The following is a 21236-nucleotide window of genomic DNA, read 5'->3' on the forward strand; positions in this document are numbered from 1 at the left end:
ATATTCTGGTTACTTATTTCCATCCATTTAAGAAAGCCATTCCATGTCAATCTCATCAAGGCTTTTGCAGTCTAACTCCCCTATTATAATGTCTATCCTCCAGCACTGCATCAATAAAACCCTCCGCTGACACTCCAAATTCCAAGCCAAGTCCCGTAATCCCTTTTTTTTAATCTCTTTCTTATCGTTCCCATCATATTGCTAATGACACTATGAACATGATAATGCAAATCTAATCTAGAACCGCAGTTAATGATCAATTCATATTGAAGGCCGTGTGCTTCTACCGAAATCAATATCACCATGTCTCATTCACATTGTATAATAACAGTCAGATCCACATGTTGACAACGTAAAAATTTCGGAGGACTTCCGCTTGGTGTAGTGGCTAATACATTTGCCCTAGGTGCGAGTGGTCCTGGGCTCGATTCCCGGAGGGGGTACAGTTCAACAAAAAGTGGTTCAGATTCCATTATAATCAGTAGATCTACGTCTCCTTTAGATAATCGTGGGGCGCTAAATTCAAGCCAAATCAAAATCAAAGTAAAATTTCTAATATTTGAATTCTTAGAAACCTACATCTAGAAGTGCATAAAATGAATTATTTCCGTTATTTGTAAAGATACCGTTATGATTCAGGTGTTATTTTAAAGCTCTTGAAATGCATAACTTTGTTTATTCCATGGGTTTTGTGTGAATATAGCCGTCTCATAGTTATTCGCCATTAAAGGTTGCGATTGAATGTATGACAATGACATTTCTCCACTTTCAGGCACTACATTTCAAAATGGCTTCTACGATTAGAAAAGTTTTGGTGTTAAAATGTAGGCTTGGAATCAGTGGCGTGCCGTGACTTTTCTCACAGGGGACTAGGTTCGAAGAGAATGTGTGCTGTAGAGTGGAGGTCCTGAGTAGTATTGTTGACACCAAATAACACAATTTATATGTTTCTGTAAACGCTTCTTCTACCAAGCCTCTTTCTTTCAAGAAATGGATAATTTCAGTCACAGTTTTATTTAAAAAATCTGTCTGTAAACCTATATTAATTCACTCCGCAAATTGTTAAAATTAAAAAAAAAAAAACTCCCGTAAATTGATTTAAGGGTCAAAAACAAGCAATCAGGAAATCGAGATTTCAAGCACTGAAAATTATTTAAATCTAACAGCTCAAGAAATTGTAACTCACTGAGATCTTGAAATCACAGTATCAATAATGTCATTGAAGATACGCACATATTTAATTTCTGAATCTCTTCAGTCATCTACTTTACATCTTTTATTAGAAGGTTCCCGTTGTCATCCAATTCTACTTTTCTATAAGTCTTCAAAATCGTTTCTTGCATTTCTAAGTTGAGATAAGATCTTTTGTACTTTTTGGATGCAATATTTCACATCCAAGGTTTTACTTTAAAGAATGTTGAATAGTATATCCGTGCGGAGAAATGCAAAATCGAAATCCTTCAATGATAACTCTCACATGTTTTTCTTTTTTTTCTTCTTTCTTTTTTTGTAGTCATGAAAGCTTCGGTGTCGCAATTATCTGAATCTTCTACAATGTTCTCAGAACACCGTAAGAGTTCTATTTGATTTTCATTTATTGCATTCACAATTTTGGAATTGTAATTCCATCTTATAGTGGCAACCGTTGGAAATCGCTTAGTTACTTCTGATTCAGCAAGCGCGTTACAGCGTTTCGATGAATATGAAAAGAAATTTGGAATGTCACTTATTCTAAAATATATTTTACATTCCTTGATGTGATTAACAGACTGTGGAACAACGAGATTAAGTCTGTGATGATAGCAGTGTATGGTGAGTGCACTCAAACACCTTTTCACAAAAGATTGTAAACCGTTCAAATGTCCAGAAGCTTTTGCTTACAATTAAAATGAGAGAGAATTTGGAAAGCATGCTCACTTAGAGCAGTCGCAGTGCAATCACTAGTAACATCTGCAAAACAAATAAATCTTTCATGAATTGCCGTCTTTCATGTACCGATTGAATGTTGAGAGACCTTTGCAATGTCCGTAGTTTTGTCCAACATTATTGCTGTAAGAAGTGTATTGTTTATTTCTGACTTAATTTTATCCAGAATTACTCACTAACACATTTAATAATATAATTCTGAATTCTGTTTGACGTTCCTTTAAACACTCCCATGCTGTGAAGATGACAAGTCAACATGGGCGCCCGAACGAGAAGGCAGGGTGAGGCCCGGACCTTCTTCTGGCTCACGAAAATGTATACGTAATATAGCAAACCACGTATATTAAATACCAGAAATACCAGATGCAACATAGCAACCATGGAGATGGGCCCCTCCCTAGAAAATTTTCTTCAGGTGCCCCTGCAAGTCCATTTAGTGTCGTACTTAGAAAGTAACTGAATTACTTCAATATAATTTCCCTAATTGACAAAATCTTCCTGTTTGTTATAGCTCTTGTTTAGCCATAAAACAAGAGGAATAAATCAATCGGTTCATTAGTTCTCGGTTTGAATCAACTTCTGCATTGCTTGCTCAATTAAAAATCAATTCTGGTTTCCTGAAAGTTTTCAATTTAGTTATTGTGGACAGGTGTGAATAACATTTTTCTTGGCGGAACTTGGGTTTGTTCATGTCACAAAAGCCATCATTATTCCACACGTCCTTTTCTATGTGGAACAGAATACAAGGCCAGCAATACAGTTTGTTTCTTGTCTTACATGCAGTTAGCTATTTTGAAAAAGCAAAATAATCCGTATTGATATTATGTATATAATCTTTCATTTTTGTCTAAATGGAAATGCTTGGAGTTGTTCTACCACTGGTTATTATTTGTTGCATTTCTTGAAAATTAAGGAATCCAATGGTCCAGAATACAAGACTGAAACAGCCGACCCCCACCCCTACTGTCCCCTATACCAATTGAAGTAATATCACTGCTTGCGCCATCGCTTTGCTGCAAGGGACTCGGTTTCTCAAACGAGTCCCCTTCCATACTTTATTCTTCGAGTCATTTGCAAAATATATTGATAATCTAAAAAGTTCACACTTTACTAGATTTCTTAAAGTGTCAAGATTAATACTGTAAATTTGATTGCGTTAAAACTATTAACTGTAAAAAGCAAACGAACATCAAATTCGCTTACGACAGAACGCCCGTGCTTAGAGCTTAGACAACATAATATGAGGACTAGCTGACTGGATCCTGTTCCCTTCCACGAGAAAAGCCGATTAAAACCCGAGCGTTTCCGATCTCCACTTCGCTATCGCACCCAGCATACGAGCGCTGACTATAGTTGTGTCAGAACGATTGAAATAGTGTTATTTTACAAAAATAGAGAAATGTTTTCGTTTTGTTTGGTATATATTTATCACAAATACTGTAATTAAAATTCCAGGGGACTAGCCTAGTCCCCTAGTCCCCTTGACGGCACGCCGCTGCTTGGAATATATTCTCGACAATAAAGCAAGAATTAAGTTTCTATCTTGAACGATAGTGTAATTATAATCGTTTAAAATTGCTATAATGAAATCCGTAGGCGGCCATATTGATGACGTCATATTTGGCATAAAGCTGTGCCGGATGAAAGTCCACCAAGGAGTTTTGACATACTGGACCACGTATCTGTTCAAAAAATATTGGGGGATTTTGACCCCTCCCCCTTCCGAATGGTACCAAAATGTTGTCTGGCTCATGGACTAATACTGGTTTAATGGTTTCGTGTAAAGTATTTTTAATGCGGTACATTATGTTAGTGCAAAATTCTATATTTTATGTTGCGTTATTTTGAGAAAGATTATAATTTGTATCCTGATATTTGTGATGATTTGGATTTTACTGAATTTTTCGAGCCCATTACTTCATCTTCACCGAAACGTGTTTGTTTTAAATGAACATAAGAAAGAGCTTCATTTTTCACAATTGTTACCCAGCATCTCCACCATGTTACGTTGCTATTTATAGTAACGTTTGTAAAAACTGTTGGCAACCTAAAAATACAAATAATCAGTTGCCCAAGGCAGTAAGGAATGCTTTCTTCACCACCAGCAGTTGGATCCTGGGATTATGAACGATGAACACCGCTCAATAGCTGAAAACAAACACATAAGAACTTCAGATAAAAATGTAGATCAAATTAATTGATAAATTGATTACCATTGAAATGAGCAAACAGCAGTTTCAAATAAATAGTGCAGCAGATTAAAGGATAAGCAAATGATGGTATTTAATTATAAATGGTTTGATTATAAAGTTTTACTAATATGTCAACCAGTAGCACCAGTGGCGGAGCCAAGGGTGGGCCTGGAGGGCCAGGCCCCCTCGCTCAAAATCTTGGGCCCCCTAGCGGCCCCAACACACAAAGAGTGATACAGCTATAGGTCGACAAACGGTGAGTTAATAGTGGCCGTAAGTTAAACTACTACCGAAACATATCTCGACAACAAAGTTACCAACTGCAGAATATCGTATGTTGCAATAGTCTGCGTTCCGAGCAAAAATCTTCAGGCTCCTTTTTGTTTGTAGTACAGCAAGATCTAATTTATCTAAATCTGTAAGGTGCATGCATTGACCTCAGCATCTGAACGTTCCTTTTAACCTCTGTTCCTTATCTGGTTGTCTTCTTTGTTTTCGACAAAGAACACACACACACACACACACACAAAGCTAAATCAGTCTGCATTCTGATTTGCTTCAATGTTGAAAGTCATACTAAAATAAGAGATGATTACTTACAAATAGCATGCACTGCAGTGAAACATTACACTTGTGTTGGACGAAAAAAGTCTTCGTACACTAAGTAATTAATTTCCATTGATTATGGCGACATAGACCAAATGCATAGCATCCATTAAATAATTTGGTGTTATTATTATTATTATTATTATCAGATAATATCGAGAGGTCTTGTTTAATATACAGTAAAAGAAGAGAGCAGAAGTTTTTATTATTTCTGTCATTCTCTCTGCTGTTCGTATCCCAATAGTTCGAGAAAATTAAGATACTGAATACTACCAACACCTACTATTTGCTACTGGTACTGGTTCTCCTTCTCGTCTACCTTTTGGTCTTGTCTCTAGTACGTCAAATTTCCTAACGCTCTTGGCAGTGGCAAATAAGTAGAAACCTTCTGCTGCGATGTTAATACTAGCGATACTAGCGATCTCCAAGTAAAACGGAATCAGCGCTTGGTGTACCTATTCTACTAATTAAGGCCTGGGGAAATGAGGCTAACAAAAATCAGTGATTCTTTATAAATAAATCTTTCAGAAGTATTTTCTTTTAAACTATTTTAACTGTAGCTTAATCCCAAAACTGCTACTACAAGAGAAATTCCGAAATTTATCACAGAGACAGTGCTACAATCTCCTGATTACTAACCATCAAGTAAGATACCGAGATGATACAACTTGGTCGCGGCAGTAATGTTGTTTTGTGTAAAAGTGTAGTTACTCCCATGACCAGGTTGTATCATCCTGTTATCTGATGTTTGTGGGACTGGTCTACAGATCAGTCAGTAAGTTCAGTCAGTGAATACCAATTTTTATCACAGATTTATATTAATTCTGCGTCAAAATATGCATTTCTGAGAAAATTACATTGTAGGAATTATGCAGAACAGTAAATCAGTGGTGACATGGATTTTCAACAGGATATACTAATTAATGCCCCTCCTTCAAATCTAATCTCAAAACTTACAATATTAATTTAGCATCAACTACAGGAGAGTAGCGTTATTTCAACTACATTTGAATTTATTTTAAGGCTTTGAAACATCCGAGACTCGGAGGATAGAAATAAGGGAAATTAGTCAATAGGGCCACCGAAGACGAATCTTGGTAATCTCCTCAGTTGAAATATTTATCCACGAGGGATCAATCACACCATCTTCCGAATTTTAAGTTTATGTTCTACCGCTGAGCTTTGGCCCTTCGGTGTGAGTGTGAAATGTTTGTGTATTTGAATTCGCGTCAAATTCTAAAAAGTAGTGAAGGTAAACAAACGAAAGAAAGAAAAGGACCACGTATACTTGTTTTGCTGTAAGGAGTCCCGATTTAAATGTCTGTTCTAACACTGTTTGATATTAGGGAAAGAAAAAACATATTTCCTCTTTTTGCTTCAAAGAGTGCTCACTTCATCATTTTAATAACGTAAAGGCACATTCATTACTCAGTTTTAGAGGTCAGGGGTAAAAGTAACAAAAAGTAATTGAACTACGGCCAGATCAAAACAAGATCCTGGAACCGGGGCAGTTGCCCGGACGCCAGCAAACTAATATGTGTGTTTATTGGTGTGGATGTAAATGAAAGAGGTACTAATCGCAAAATTTGCCCTGGGCACCAAATGTCTACTTTTGTCACTGATTAGGCTATCATTTTTTAGAGCGTGAAATTTTGACATTTTTTCTGAAATATTGAGAATGTATGATAATTATTGGCAGTTTACTTTAGAGTGAAACTTAAGCTTCAAGAGCAAGACTTATAATTTAAAGTGGGGTGGAACGGCAAATCAGTGTCCTGTTTCTGTGCGACGTTTGTCCCGTAAGCACTTTTGTCCTCGTATATCACATTTTACTTTATTATTATTATTAATAATACAGTTTATCTACCAAGCAACTATTTATATTATTATGCTGTATTAAACCAAATCTGGAACTTGTAATATTTATTTACTTCCATCATTCCATCCGGGAAATAAATGTCATCTATACGAGATGGAATGTTTTGGGGTAAAATTTAATATCACTGCTGCCATGCTGTAACTTGGAGCTTCGCCTTATTTTAAGTAGATGCAGACATGTCGTAAGGTTTGATTCTTGTAGATTCACTAGTTCAAACGCTGTCGAAAATGTGGTCTGGAGAATATGACTCTTAACGAACTGCATTCGAACAAATTATCAAGAATATTTGTGAATATGCATAGAAAATGGTCCTGAAATTCCTGAGCCGGAAACAGATGGGCTATAGGGGTTCCTCTTGGAAACGAATTAGACATTCCCCATCGAAATATCACAAATTCATTTTGGATTAATCACTTCCTTCATTGGAGGCAGACAACGAATTTTCTAAAGATAATATACTAAGAGACATTTTACTGCCTACTATTGATAAAGCAATCACTGAGACGGAAAAACGCTTTGGATCATGTAGCAAAATCATTAGATCAATCACCACTCTACATCCAAAAGGTGAAGACTTTCTAAATTACAACATTGTGGAGCATATGGCTCAGTATTATGAAAGTGATCTGGAAATATTTAAATGTAAACTCAAAATCCTCCCAAACACAATTAAGTTGTATGAAGACGAGAGAAAACCAAAGTTGATTCCTTGGTGAATTTCGTTGATCTTTGCGTCTACAAAAACGCATTCCTAGAAACCAACAAGTTAGATATAATCTCTGCGACTATATCAGTTTCTAGTGCTACATGAGAAAGGCCATTCTCATGTTTGAAAAGATTAAAGATATATAGGTAATTCAATGACTGATGATAGGTTGAAAAACTTAGGATTACTATATATTGAAGAAAATTGCCAAATCGTTAGATCTAGAAGAAGTTGTTGATAAGTTTGCTGCTGCTCACAAGAATAGAAAGATCCTCTTTTAAGTAGAGGCATGAACCTATAAGTTATTTTCTTGACCTGTAAAAGTGTATTTCTCTGCTTTTACTTAAATCTACCAGCCACATATTTTAAATGCAGCTATTAAATTACTACTTACTTATATTGGAAATCAATTCTATTAATGTATCCTAGTTGTTTGAAGTAGTAAATTCACACATTTTCATCGTAAAAGAGTAAAATCATGAACAAAAAGATGAAAACATTCACCTTGAAAACACACACACACACACACACATATATATATATATATATATATATATATATATATATATATATATATATATATATATATATATATATATATATATATATATATATATATATATATATATATATATATATATATATGAAAAAATCATTCATTGGAGATGGCTCCCTCAAAATTTTCTTGAGTCCTTCATTGGCCCCCCTTGAGAAAAATTCTAGTTACGCTACTGAGTAGCACAATACCTTGGCATTCAGATGAAGGTCCATAAGTATCTCACTGTAACTCAGTTTCTGCTGTTGAAGTCACAATCGTTGTTCCCCTTCCATCTCGGAGACGGTAGTTTTGTTCGGAGCGAGTTCAAACAAATCCACCCACTCTGCCTCCTTATTTGCATATTTAGTGAAGGATTGAGGTGTTCGGAAAGACCCATAACCATGTCGTGAAGTCAGTCAGAAGTTCTAGAAGATACATGACATGTACCTCTAGGGAGTAGTCCTCAAAAGGGTTGACTAAACACGACTTCATCAAAGGTGGAATCGTACGCCGTGGAATTTCCACTTCAGGAGAATCGAAGGTAAAAATTGTATTTGGCATGAGGAAATGTTTAGGTAGACAGCATCAAGACAGTTCTTCCTCCTGGTAAAATCACAAGCTGGCATTGTTTGTCAATAATATAAATATTGACTCGACAACAGTTATTTCAAAAATGAATCCATTTTTTGTCAAAAAGTAAAATATCTTTGCCCACGTATGATCATCCCTGATCTAATTTTGGGTCTATACATAAAGTTTGTTACAACGCGTCGATATAGATCTCTAAAACGCAGAAATGTTCGGGTAATTTTTATATTTGTCAATATGGCGTCACTAGTAAACAACTTAGCCCGGTAAGCTGGCAACTACTTCAATGTATTTTTTGTGCTATACCATGCCGTTGGGGGAAGGGGGGGACGGTCCCGGGCACCGAAGTAAGGGGGCGCAAAATTCGGAAGGAAACAAGAATATATATATATATATATATATATATATATATATATATGAACGAAAAGTAAGAAAAAGTGCTCAAAATCAAGGAAAACCAGGGTGTACTTTTAAAAATCTTATTAGGCTTCGCGCCAACCATAGTGGCGCTTTGCGGCTGGTCTATCGACCTCATTCATATGTACGGGGACGCCGTCGTATATTCTTGCCCAGGCCCTGATTTTCCACTGTACGGCACTGGTGCTATTATTGTTTTGATGTTGCATAATCTTTTCAAGGACACATAAATTATAGACTTACTTCAGCATCCGCTTGTCTTCTTCAGAACATGCAACACTTAATTCAACGTGTGTGTACTTAAAAAAAAAAAATCAAGTTAAATTTTCTACCGCACTGCTTCTTCCTCGTCTCCTTTCTGCGCGGCACGGACGCGCCCATGTAGCGTCATTTGTTTCCCGATATAGTTCGAATTACGAATTTTCCACATGAAGTTTGTAGCGTTATGCGGTGCAACGTCACAGAATGAATGTTCACCAGCATTTCTTAAGTCCAACACAGTATGAATAACGTGAACTTTTGAAAATGTGACAATATTTGTTAAATGGTGCTGAATTGGGTAGAATTGTACCAATTTTTTCACAAAAGAGGCTGAAACTGCCAGCGTGGTACCAACGGGCCGATGAATGATAAAAACGGCTGAATCTGGTACAATTGTACCAAGTGTGGCAACACAGCCCGGTTTTGTTTCTAGTAAAGCAGTGTTTCCAACTGCGTCCGTAAAATTTTCCTAAAGTGTACCAAAGCGGGAAATTTCTGCTCAAATTTGGAAAAAGGGATTTTATTTTTTTAAAATCCCTTTTATATCGCGAATATCTCCCCTTTGGTATAGGATACGATCATGCGAATGCTACTAAAAAAAAAACTTTGCTTTATGGTGAAGAGAATGAGATACAAAGAGTGGCCCTGGGATGAATAGTTTTGATGCTACAGCCGATTTACATATTTTCCCTTGATAATACCTTTCTAGTGATTTTCTATCCTATCATCATCATCATCAAGACTGTTCATTGTGGGAACATAAGTTGTACCTCGTATTCTTTGCCATGAACCAGTCTTTCAAACGGTACCACTCGCATGTCTCTAGCATGTACCACAGTGGAGAAAATTCGCGAAAAAGGGAATTTTTTGTCAAAAAATCCCATTTTCCCCGATTTTCGGCCCCTTCACTATGGTACATGCTAGAGACATGCGAGTGGTTGGGCCCCTCTGGCCGGCCTCTGTCAAACATACTACATACTATGTGTAATAACTGTACGAAATTTCAATGTTGTATCTTGAAAAATAAAAGAGGAAAAAATATTGCCCCATGTGCAAACAGTATCAACTTTCCCTTATGTGAGAAATGGATAACCCATTTTTATATAAAAATTTCCTGACTCATGCCTGATTATCGTAGAGACATGATTGATACACCGTTTTGTTTGGCCAGAACCAGTCTTTCAAACCGTACCATAGTGGACAAAATTCGCGAAAAAGGAAAATTTTTGTCAAAAAATCCCATTTTCCCCGATTTTCGGCCCCTTCACTATGGTACATGCTAGAGACATGCGAGTGGTTGGGCCCCTCTGGCCGGCCCCTGTCAAACATACTACATACTATGTGTAATAACTGTACGAAATTTCAATGTTATATCTTGAAAAATAAGAGAGGAAAAAATATTGCCCCATGTGCAAACAGTATCAACTTTCCCTTATGTGAGAAATGGATAACCCATATTTATATAAAAATTTCCTGACTCATGCCTGATTATCGTAGAGACATGATTGATACACCGTTTTGTTTGGCCAGAACCAGTCTTTCAAACCGTACCATAGTGGACAAAATTCGCGAAAAAGGAAAATTTTTGTCAAAAAATCCCATTTTCCCCGATTTTCGGCCCCTTCACTATGGTACATGCTAGAGACATGCGAGTGGTTGGGCCCCTCTGGCCGGCCCCTGTCAAACATACTACATACTATGTGTAATAACTGTACGAAATTTCAATGTTATATCTTGAAAAATAAGAGAGGAAAAAATATTGCCCCATGTGCAAACACTATCAACTTTCCCTTATGTGAGAAATGGATAACCCATTTTTATATAAAAATTTCCTGACTCATGCCTGATTATCGTAGAGACATGATTGATACACCGTTTTGTTTGGCCAGAACCAGTCTTTCAAACCAGTCTTTCAAACCAGTCTTGTCAAAAAATTCCATTTTCCCCGATTTTGGGCCTCTCCACTATGGTACATGCTAGAGACATGCGAGTGATTCCGTTTGAAAGACTGGTTCATGCCAAAGAAAACGAGGTACGTATCATAACTAGAATAAATAGTGATAATACTGTAGATGCTTTGCTAAAGTAATTGACTAAAAATGTGTAAAAAATGAAAAAAATAAAGAAATCGAGATTTTTTGACGCACCTCTGTTGACTCTAGCAACATGAGTCATACCTCATTTTCTTCAGCGTAAGGCAGCCTTTCAAATGGTACCACTCAAATTTCGCTATCGTGTACCTGTGAAAAGAAAAATGGGGAAAAGGGATTTTTTCTTTAAAAACTTTTTTCCATTTTGGACGAGATTTTCCCGCTTCTGGTACACGACAGGGAAATTTCAGTGGTACATTTTGAAAGCCTGTCTCATAACGAAACCAACGAGGTACAAATCATGATTCTACGGTAAATAGTAATGTGTCAGGGACTTTTGAAAAAGACTTCTCAAATATACCCTATTTTTTAAAACCCATCGTCCATGTTTGTGACGACACAGCCCCCAGAGAAAGTACGCGAGGCTGCAAAATGCCCATAAAATATGTTCTACGATGCTTCCATATTTGAATGAATGCAAAAAAAAAAAAAAAAAAAAAAAAAAAAGATCTAAAAAGCTTCACTAGAGACTTATAAAGCAAATTCCGAAGGTCGACGCCATGGCACAGGTGTTGTGCCATCATAATTTAAAAGGGTTAACAGTGGATGTATTTTCAATTATAAAGAAGGAATTTTGTGAAAAATAAAATAAATGCAGAAAATCATCGGAAAATACATCAGCTTAAATATATTTTATCTTGAGTGTTATCATTGAAACATTTAGTGAGTAAACTACGTTTTAATTAATTCCAGAAATTATAATATAACGAACTTAGGGTTGATACGATAGGTGTTATAACACATAATGAAATACAAAGAGATACGCATAGCATTCTAAATAAAACTAAGTAAGGATTGCGGAGTAAACAATTATATGGAAGTATTTCTAATTAACTCTGCCTTTGCACTGAGTTTAATGACCAATAAAGATAATGTATACATTATGTTTCAACGAAGCTCAAGGCAACATTAATTTTTTTTAACAATATCCCGGCAAAAATAAAGATGATAAAATCCATGGCGGTGATAGCGGGGATCGTATGCACAACCATAACAGGTCTCATTTCACACAATACAACAGAAGATACGGTGGAAAGAAGTAAAATGAGATATCGAAAAGGGTATAATTTGTGGAAAATATTAATATAGGTAATTTGTACAAGGCGAAGAGATTAGCTGCGGAACGTAATACACAGAAACTTTCCATTAATACAACTAAACCTTCAATATCTAAGGATGCAGAAACATCAAAAATTCCCACCCGATCGTCAAACAAGAATAAACTGATTTAATATTTCTAAGAATATTTATATTAGTCGACAAACCTGAGAAATTAATTATAATTTATACAACTAAATTTTTACAATCCTTGCGCTTACGACTGGATGTGTCGTATTTCCTTGGAAATTGAATGTTGCAGCAATATCTGTAATTTTTACAACTGTTGAGAGAATATCAGTGTCAATTTGTTCGTTTGTATTGGAAATATCAATCCTTATGACGGTATATCAAGCTCCGACTTTTGATTCATAGTACTTTAATCACGTGATCAAAACGAACAACAATATGATCTTACCCATCTTCGTCTATATTACAATTTTTAAACTGCATCCATCCTAACCGCCAGGAAAATTTTTAAGGAGCAAAAAGAGAACAAGACGTGCAAAAAGGACGTCTGCTAACCTAAACGTTATAGAAATAATGAACAGTGTAATAACTGCTATTATTTATTCGGTTTTCCTTCTTTACAAACAAAAAGGAAAAAAAAACGGTAACCAACAATATCCTAGATAAGTGCCTTTAGAGGCAAAGTAATTATATAAATGCCAATAGATATAACAATCATTACGACGGCAGTGATTCCCATCATTGGAAAGGAGAGCAGGAAAGCAGCTAATTTCGCTGTAGTAATGAGCATAAAAATGCATGTGAAAATTGCACTCAGAACAAAATTAACGAAAAATTCTGTCACAGTCACTGTTAAATCCAGGCCAACAATAATTATATGCAGAGCGCAATATGAAGCAATCAACAACACTATAGCTGCTATGGACAATTGCATGGGTTCAGGCACATTTTGCATCAATTGTTGTATACTTGTAGTATCCATTTTCCTTTTAACTTGTGCATTTAGTCATTGGATATCTTTTCAATAAATTTAATGGGGAGAAATTCGTTCTTCGCTTGTTGTTTGATACACTATGATCACCGAAATTTTGTCTTCAGATTCAATGGTACAGTAGTAAATTTCTGGTTTGTTCACAATGTCCCCCATTTCACTTCTTCCTTTTCCGTACACAAACGCGTACATTGCTGATCAATGTGAATTCCATTAGTACAAATCCTTTATATTATACGTAGAATCGAGGTCTTGTTTATGATCTGAAAGAAAATAAAACTGTTAGTATTCAAACTTTACAGTGGTTCAACATTACTCGATTACCATACTAAAATGCTGAACATTAAAAATGCAGCACATAGAATTCATACAATTGATATCATGTGTGTAGAGAATGGAAAGACAGTAAAATGATTAGTAGCGCAACTCCGGACGCCAGAGGTAGACCAGGGACAGATACGGCGACAAAGGTGGGCGGGGTGGACAATTCGCTACCACTCCGTCCACCCCAACAGAATTAGAATAATGTATACATTATCCTATAAGCTACTTCAAAAGAAATAATTTAAACTTTTACATCTACATCTAGCACTGTATTCAACTCTGCAATGAACAATGATCTTAGGTCAGATATTTGTGGAAATGATGCCAGAAGTTGCGATAACAACTGAGTAAGACTGTATTTTTGTTAAGAAAAGAACAGACGTGTCCTTGAAAATGTATTTGTTGCACTGAAGTAAAGTACAATGATTTTCAAGAACTAGATTCAGTAATGTACGGCACCGAGCAGCATTAGAAAGAAAAGAAGCACAGTAGTGCTATTCCAATCGTTTATAATGATGCACCGCATGTTTTATCTGTGTAACATTAAACTATAAACAAGTTTGGTTTTGGAGATGATCTTTGTTGAACTTACAAGAGTATCCGTAGTTGTTCAGCTAAAATACACGTGTATGTTCAGTCCAAAAACATATACTCTTTCTCTTCCTCCTTGAACAGCGCTTTCCTCCTGTTCCAAAAAGATTTTCAATCAGTTGATGTCAGCGATAGTCTTCCTCCAACAATGGACAAAATGAAAAGAAAAAAAAAAATCCGAATACTTGTAAACGACAGATTTCGGAACTTGAAGTATTCGATTTGGAAGAAAGTGAAAATGAGACAGAATTTTGTGATACAGAGGACAAAGACGACAGCTTTGCTTTTGATGTCAATACTAAGGACTTGTTATTAAAAGCGACGCGTCTTTATATCAAACTGAAGATTCTAGCGTGTCAACATTAAGCGCAAGTAAGTTTCCATCCGACAAATTCCACCAGCTATATTTCCATCATTACCTCACACCAAAGTATTTAAGGACAATAGATCATTCATTCAAAAGTGATTACTATAAAGTAGATTGCAAACATCGCAGAGAGAGAGAAAAAATAAAACAAACTTCTGTTTTTCGTGTAGAATTTTTTCGTTGCCTAGCAAAAAGGAAAGAGGAAGTGTAATGTATTTACATCAGATCAATGATTTAGTTGGACTCTAAGACAGTGCAACGTCGTTCCGAATAATATTTGTCAATTTACGTTGACACCGAGTATGAATCCACATGGAGACTGCTAAATTCATAAAGTTAGTCCTGGTATTATTTGATGAGAGGGAGTTGGTGTAAAGGCAGAGCGATCTGCAAGTTTCGTTAAATCACATAAGGTATCGGTGGTAACTTAAAATAACAAAATTTTAAGATACGGCTATTGATTATGCCAATGACGAATTCTTCTACATGCTGGCACTAACAGAAAATTCGTTGAAAACTTTTAGACAGGGTGCGAATTACCGGGGGGATGAGGGGGATTTTCCCCCTCAATCACATTTTGTTCCCCCCCAAAGAAGTCAGCTGAAGTATCCCCACCGGGGATGCTCGCTTTCCCCCTCAAACTATGCTTAGTATAACTCCAAATTTCACTGATTTTTGTTATTTCTTGTAAATTTAATCTTCTAGCTGTATTTCGAAATGATCGATGTAAACTGTTCAGTTTTGGTCATTTCTACTTACCACCTAATTACCCACTATTTTCAACGTTGTTTAGTAGAACTATTTTATTATGACTACGGTTGTTACTTGCAACTGTACCTTCGTACCCTTCAGTTCGTCATCGTTTGTGAATTTATAATTGCGTATAACAAAGCCACATATAGATTTATAAATGTTCTTAGCGGTTGGCCAAGAAGAAGTAAACAAATAGCTTCTTCTACCATACTTGGCGAAGTTCGGGTATGTCATATTATCCCCTATATTTGTATCGATTATCATCTTATTTTAATTTTTGTTATAACATGTTATTTTATTTTCCAGTGTACTCTTTGTTAGCACATGGTCTTCATTCTCTAGTAGGTTGGGTGTATGCAACTCAAAAGTTGCATTTAATTTGTGATAATTAGCATAGTAATCACTGCTTTTACAGTTTACGGAAATGAACTTTTGAAACTGTACTCAAAATCTGAGATATAGGTATTCTCTCGTAAGTATATGTTAACGTACACGCTTGGGGATACGCTCCTAGTGAGCAGACATGCTAATGAAGGTGATTTTTAGGTGAATAAGCGAATAATTCAAGATTTGTTTCAGCATTTGTTAATACGACGGGTTCTCCGTGTCATTGTCCGTGTCTGTACAAGCATTTCAACTGGAGCGGGTTTTTTTAAAAGTTAATCCTTCATTTTTCCATCTTTTCGCTGTACAGTTTGCTATCCACGCAATTAATGTTGTCTGAAAAACTTCAGTGTAATGTTTTACTTTATTTGAATAACGTTGCATTTAATAACGTTGTATTTGAATAACGTTGCATAGTGAATCAACTCATCTTCAACCTAACAGTAAAGTAATTTTTAAGTGTTGACTTTCCGTGCCCATCACGGAATCGATATTTGGAGAAAAAAAGTCGTGATGAGCACAGCTTTAGCGGGAAGTAGAAGCACAAGCTCGAAATTTGAATTGAGAGATTTTAAATATTTGGCCTTCGATTTGACCTTGATGTGAGAAATCGGGACTAGCAACAATCCATTTCTTGTTTGATAGGCTAATATCTAGATTTTCTTTAAAAAAAAAAAAAAAGTCCGGTTTAACTGATAATTTTAGTGGTTTTCACAAGACTGAAGTAGGTTTCTTTTCGCAACCTGTATGTATTAATGCAAAGTGGAAGCTTTCAATATGAGTGGAAAAATTAACATATGCTTGTGATCATGGCTATCGCTCAAGCCGAATTATTAACTAAATAAACCTTAGAGAGCTACGGGGACAAGAGTGAGTACAACATTAAAACACGTTCAGAAAGGTTTACTGGGGTGTGTGTATGTCAGACAATATATATGTGCATAGTTATTGTCGGTAGATTTATTAAATTAATAAATCTCTTATTTATTACAGATGTCACACACACACACACACACACACACACACACACACACACACACATATATATATATATATATATATATATATATATATATATATATATATATTTATATATTTATATATATATATATATATATATATATATATATATATATATATATATATATATATGGGGGGTAAGGCATTTATTGTCTCATTTTGAAATTTGAACCTCCAGACTATGTCCTTTGGCCTAATTTTATCCCCCCAATATAGATTATCTAATTCGCACACTGCTTTTAGAACTAGATTTCCTATCATGTGGTATCATATTTGCTTACCGAAGCAAGGGTTCCCAATCTGTCCATCTACTAACAGGCTAGTAAACTTTTTTTTTTTTTTGAACAAGAATTTACATTGCCTTCAATATTATGCGAAAAGAAATCTGGCGTCGGGTGGTAACATGTAACAGGACACAGGACATCTCCTCAAATATCTGATATCAGGCTCAAGACCGGACGGATGACAACCCTAGTCTGGATGATCAAACAATCCATCGTTGACTAATGAGGCAGCAGTTCTAGCAGGCTTATGTCATTGATCACCTAATAATTTTGGTACAAAGGACCATTGATCACCTAATAATTTTGGTAATTTTGGTACACATTAGCTGTCTGCAGCAATAGTGCCCATGTTGGACGGAATGCAGATAATGATGCTGACATGGACTCAATGGCTCTAGAAAAGCAATACACAACGATATGCAGGATTCTAACACCTGTGTCATATTAAGGAATGAGAGAACAGATTTCATGCTTACGTAGCTATAGTGGATTGGACAGTCTTACCCTATTACTTTGGCTGCGTTGTGCATTACCATTCCGGCCTCATACAGGGCATTATGGTATAGAGTTCCAGCAGATTCCGTGTCCATTTGATCTAATACGAATTGGCTTGTCTTTGATAAGCCGATGGTGCATTGGTGAGGTGTTGGACGCGACTGAGTCACTTTCTCGGAGGTCCTACATAAAGTCATTTTCCAACAGGACACCACGCTATCACATGCTACACAAAACATTTGACACTTCCTGGATAGACACGATGTTCGACTCTTTTCTTGGTCGCTACATTCATCTAATCTCTCTTCGACTAAATACATATAGTACTCCTCTTACAATACAGATCTACCCCAGCTGCAGTTGACGACCTTTGGCGACATGTCGCAGGAACATAGTTTATCATACCATAGGAAGACATTCAAGATGTTACCTTCTCCATGCCACGTGGTTTGGCAGGAATTCTGGTTGCCCATGATGGACTCACACTATGCATCCTTGGAGGTACTACTAAATATACAGAGACTCATTAAATTTCGTGTATTGGCACCTTTGGTACTTTATTTTATAAAGATAACGAAGAAAGTTCTGTCCCTTTATCACCCACTACCTTCGAACACCATATGTCACCTAAGACGTATTTGGAAGATCAAAAATAGTCCCCATCAGCGATCGACAACCTTCTGCCAACGTTTTGGAGGGTCATGGATTCCATCGCAGTAGAACTTGGTGGGCCGTGAAGTGAAGAAGGTATCAAGTGCTTTTTCCACCTCTACAAGGGATTTGAACTGGCGTCCTCTAAGATGATTGTTCAAGGAATGGAACAGGTGATAATCGGACGGTGCAATGTCCGTGGAGTATGGCGTATGCAATAGTGTTCCCATCCAAGGGGTAGAATGGTGCCACGGATCATCCTAGCCATGTTGGAGTTAATGTTGTCCTGTAACAGGAGGACCCCTTTGCAATTCAGAAGTGCTGGCTCCAGAGTTTTGTTTTGAGGTTTTTTTGGAACACAGCTCAATTGCTGACAGTACACAGTTGAATTAATGCTCTGACCAGCTGGTTGCAGTTGCCGATGCACGATACCACGGGTAGTCCATCAAACACACAGGAGGGCCTTCTTCTGGTTCAGTGCTGGTTTCGGTTATTTTGGAACCTGTTTATAGGATGCTAACCAATGACGACAGCGCCGTGGAGATTCGTATAGGACCCACTTCTTATCTCACGTCAACACCTTGTCCAGAAATGGCTCCTTCCTCGGACGAGACAGCAAAGAAACTCAAGTGTTTGCTCGAGTTACCTTCTGGCCAGGAGTCAAATCATGTGGGACCCATCGACCCAACTTGTGGTACTCCCCAAGTTAATGGAGGTGCTGCTAAATAGTTTCTCCACTCACACTGAATTGTAGTTTCAGTTTCTCACATGTCTGGCCACTGTTCGTCTCAATTGTTGCCTGAAGATCTCCAATTTGGACATGTGTTGGTCTTCCGGCACGTGGTGCGTCTTCGCGTGTTTCGTCACCGTCCTTAAACTTGTTAAACCGCCACTGCATTGTCCACGTAGTCACGACATTCTCACCAAAAGCCTGGCATATCTTCCACCCCACTGCAGCGTCGTTTGCCCCCATTTGAACTCGTACAGCATACACGCCCTTATGACAGTCTGTGGAGGTCCCATGTTCACGGTGTAACTGAACTGCCAGAACAAGTTAATATATTGGATATACCCACACTAACAACTTACCTTCGCCTTATCTCCATTCGCATTCAACTCACGGTTTGACGGCCAATGGAAAACATACCTCCATAAAAAGCAACAGAACTTTCTTGGTTACCTTTATATTTCTATTTATGTACCACTAGATATAAATTTTACTTTTGTGCAAACTATGAAGAATCAGAATCGCTTTTTTGAAAAAAAAAAAAGTTTAATAATTTATAATTTCAAAGGTTGCTGGTCACTGGAAATCATTCAACTTAAAAATACACTAAGAAAAGATGTGTTGTACATGGAAGGTTAATTTTCTTTTTAATTATGTAAATGTAATGAATTCCTTCACTGGAATAAGTAAATATGTGAATTTGGTTTGTAGACAAACTGGTTCTGATGTTGAAAATATTCTAAACTTTAAACTAGTAACACTTTGACCTCTTACTTTTTCTTCAATAGAGCTTACTTTTAAAAGTGACACAAAAAACTTTTGCTTGTTTCCAAAGTCTAAACCAGAAGTTTAGTTTTTTTTGTTTGGCGAGATACTTTAGAGAACACTCACGATTTCATGACACACTTATTAGTTCTACAAATTATAAGACTATTATAAATTATGATGATAACATAATAGTGTATGATTGTAAAGTCCTATATAGTATTGGTAAATGTTGGTAAGTAAAATTTAGCTGCTGCTGTTGACTGTTACACTGTTTCGAAATTGACTTTTATTCATTATTAAAGGCTTCATATTTAAAAAAATGTCATATAAAATCTAGATTTAAAAGCTATCTGAATTACATAATTTTATTTTAAAATCTAAAATTTCGGACACTTTTCATGGAGCTACATGACACACTGGTTGAGAAACAGTTTTTAGACTAAGCGTAATGAAATGAGTACTTCAAAAATTTTACTTTATATGAGAAAACTAAGTGTGTCTCAATATAAAAAAAAAAGAAAAAAAGAAAACTATATTAATTACTAAATTAAGTTTCTTGCTGAAATACCGAGACACATTGTACTACTAAAGAACAACTTTCCGGAATCGAAATTACTTGATCCAAACATGAAATTACCTTTATACAAGTAGTGTTGTTTGTTTTCGGGAATGAGGTTGATGTAGTAAATTCTTTCAGTACCTGCTAATACTAACGTATTCCATAGAAACACTGCGTAACAATTATGTTGAAATGTTTAATAATAAGTACACATATTTATTAACATTAGTGGATAACTCAGAATAGTTGTGAGTTGATTGATTGAGGGCAGAATAGTGACTTCAGGAGCATGATCATTTGACGTGTTCAGAGCATAATAAATCAAATCCACTCTAGGTCATTTTGACCATATTTCATCTTTGAGATATCTTCATAAAACTCCTTTGCAGTGGCGTGACGTAACACTTTGACGATTGTTACCGGTTGTTGATATTACAAGTATCTCTAGTTTTTCAATATCAGCAAATCTAATACTTTTTTCTTTTAGTGTAGCAACCATTTCAAACTACAGGGATTGGCATCATTTTTTTAAGGGGGGGGGGTCAAATCTCACTTCATTTACCTTGATCTTTTTGAAAAATGTGGCTATTCAGGTTCTTCCATTTTTTACTAGATAGAATCGAAACCGTCTCTCAATAATCTTAGATATTCTTCAAAGTCATCTATTTTCTTTCTACAGTAACTTACATAATGAATTTTCTTTTCTAAGATATTGAACAAGATTCTTACTTTATCCTATAACATAAAACAGTTCAAGTAAAAAAAATGAAGTCAAAACTTTGAAGGATTTGATAGAATTTTGCTACACGAACTCTAATTTGAGAATCCCATTTACCGATGTTTTCGTCGTGGATTTAAACAGTCCTAACAGTTCATCTTTTAAGCTATACAGCACATCATTTATCCTACTTCTATAGTTCCACCTTGTGTTTGAGATTGTTGGGGTACTTTTGTTGACTACATAGTGCAGAGCATTTGTTCTTTTTGAAGA

General features: G+C 36.1%; 1 long non-coding RNA gene across 1 annotated transcript; it reads right to left on the minus strand.

Moving 5' to 3' along the window:
- Window positions 1-12917: 12917 nt before the first annotated feature.
- On the minus strand, window positions 12918-20419 carry LOC145691827 (uncharacterized). The gene is made up of 2 exons (XR_014132560.1): window positions 20324-20419; window positions 12918-13585 (listed from the first exon to the last, which is right to left on the minus strand). It is a non-coding gene; the product is annotated as an uncharacterized LOC145691827 (long non-coding RNA).
- Window positions 20420-21236: the final 817 nt, after the last annotated feature.

Source organism: Thermobia domestica, chromosome 8 (assembly GCF_964235325.1).
Source record: "Thermobia domestica chromosome 8, izTheDome1.hap1.1, whole genome shotgun sequence".
Taxonomy (NCBI): Eukaryota; Metazoa; Arthropoda; class Insecta; order Zygentoma; family Lepismatidae; genus Thermobia; species Thermobia domestica.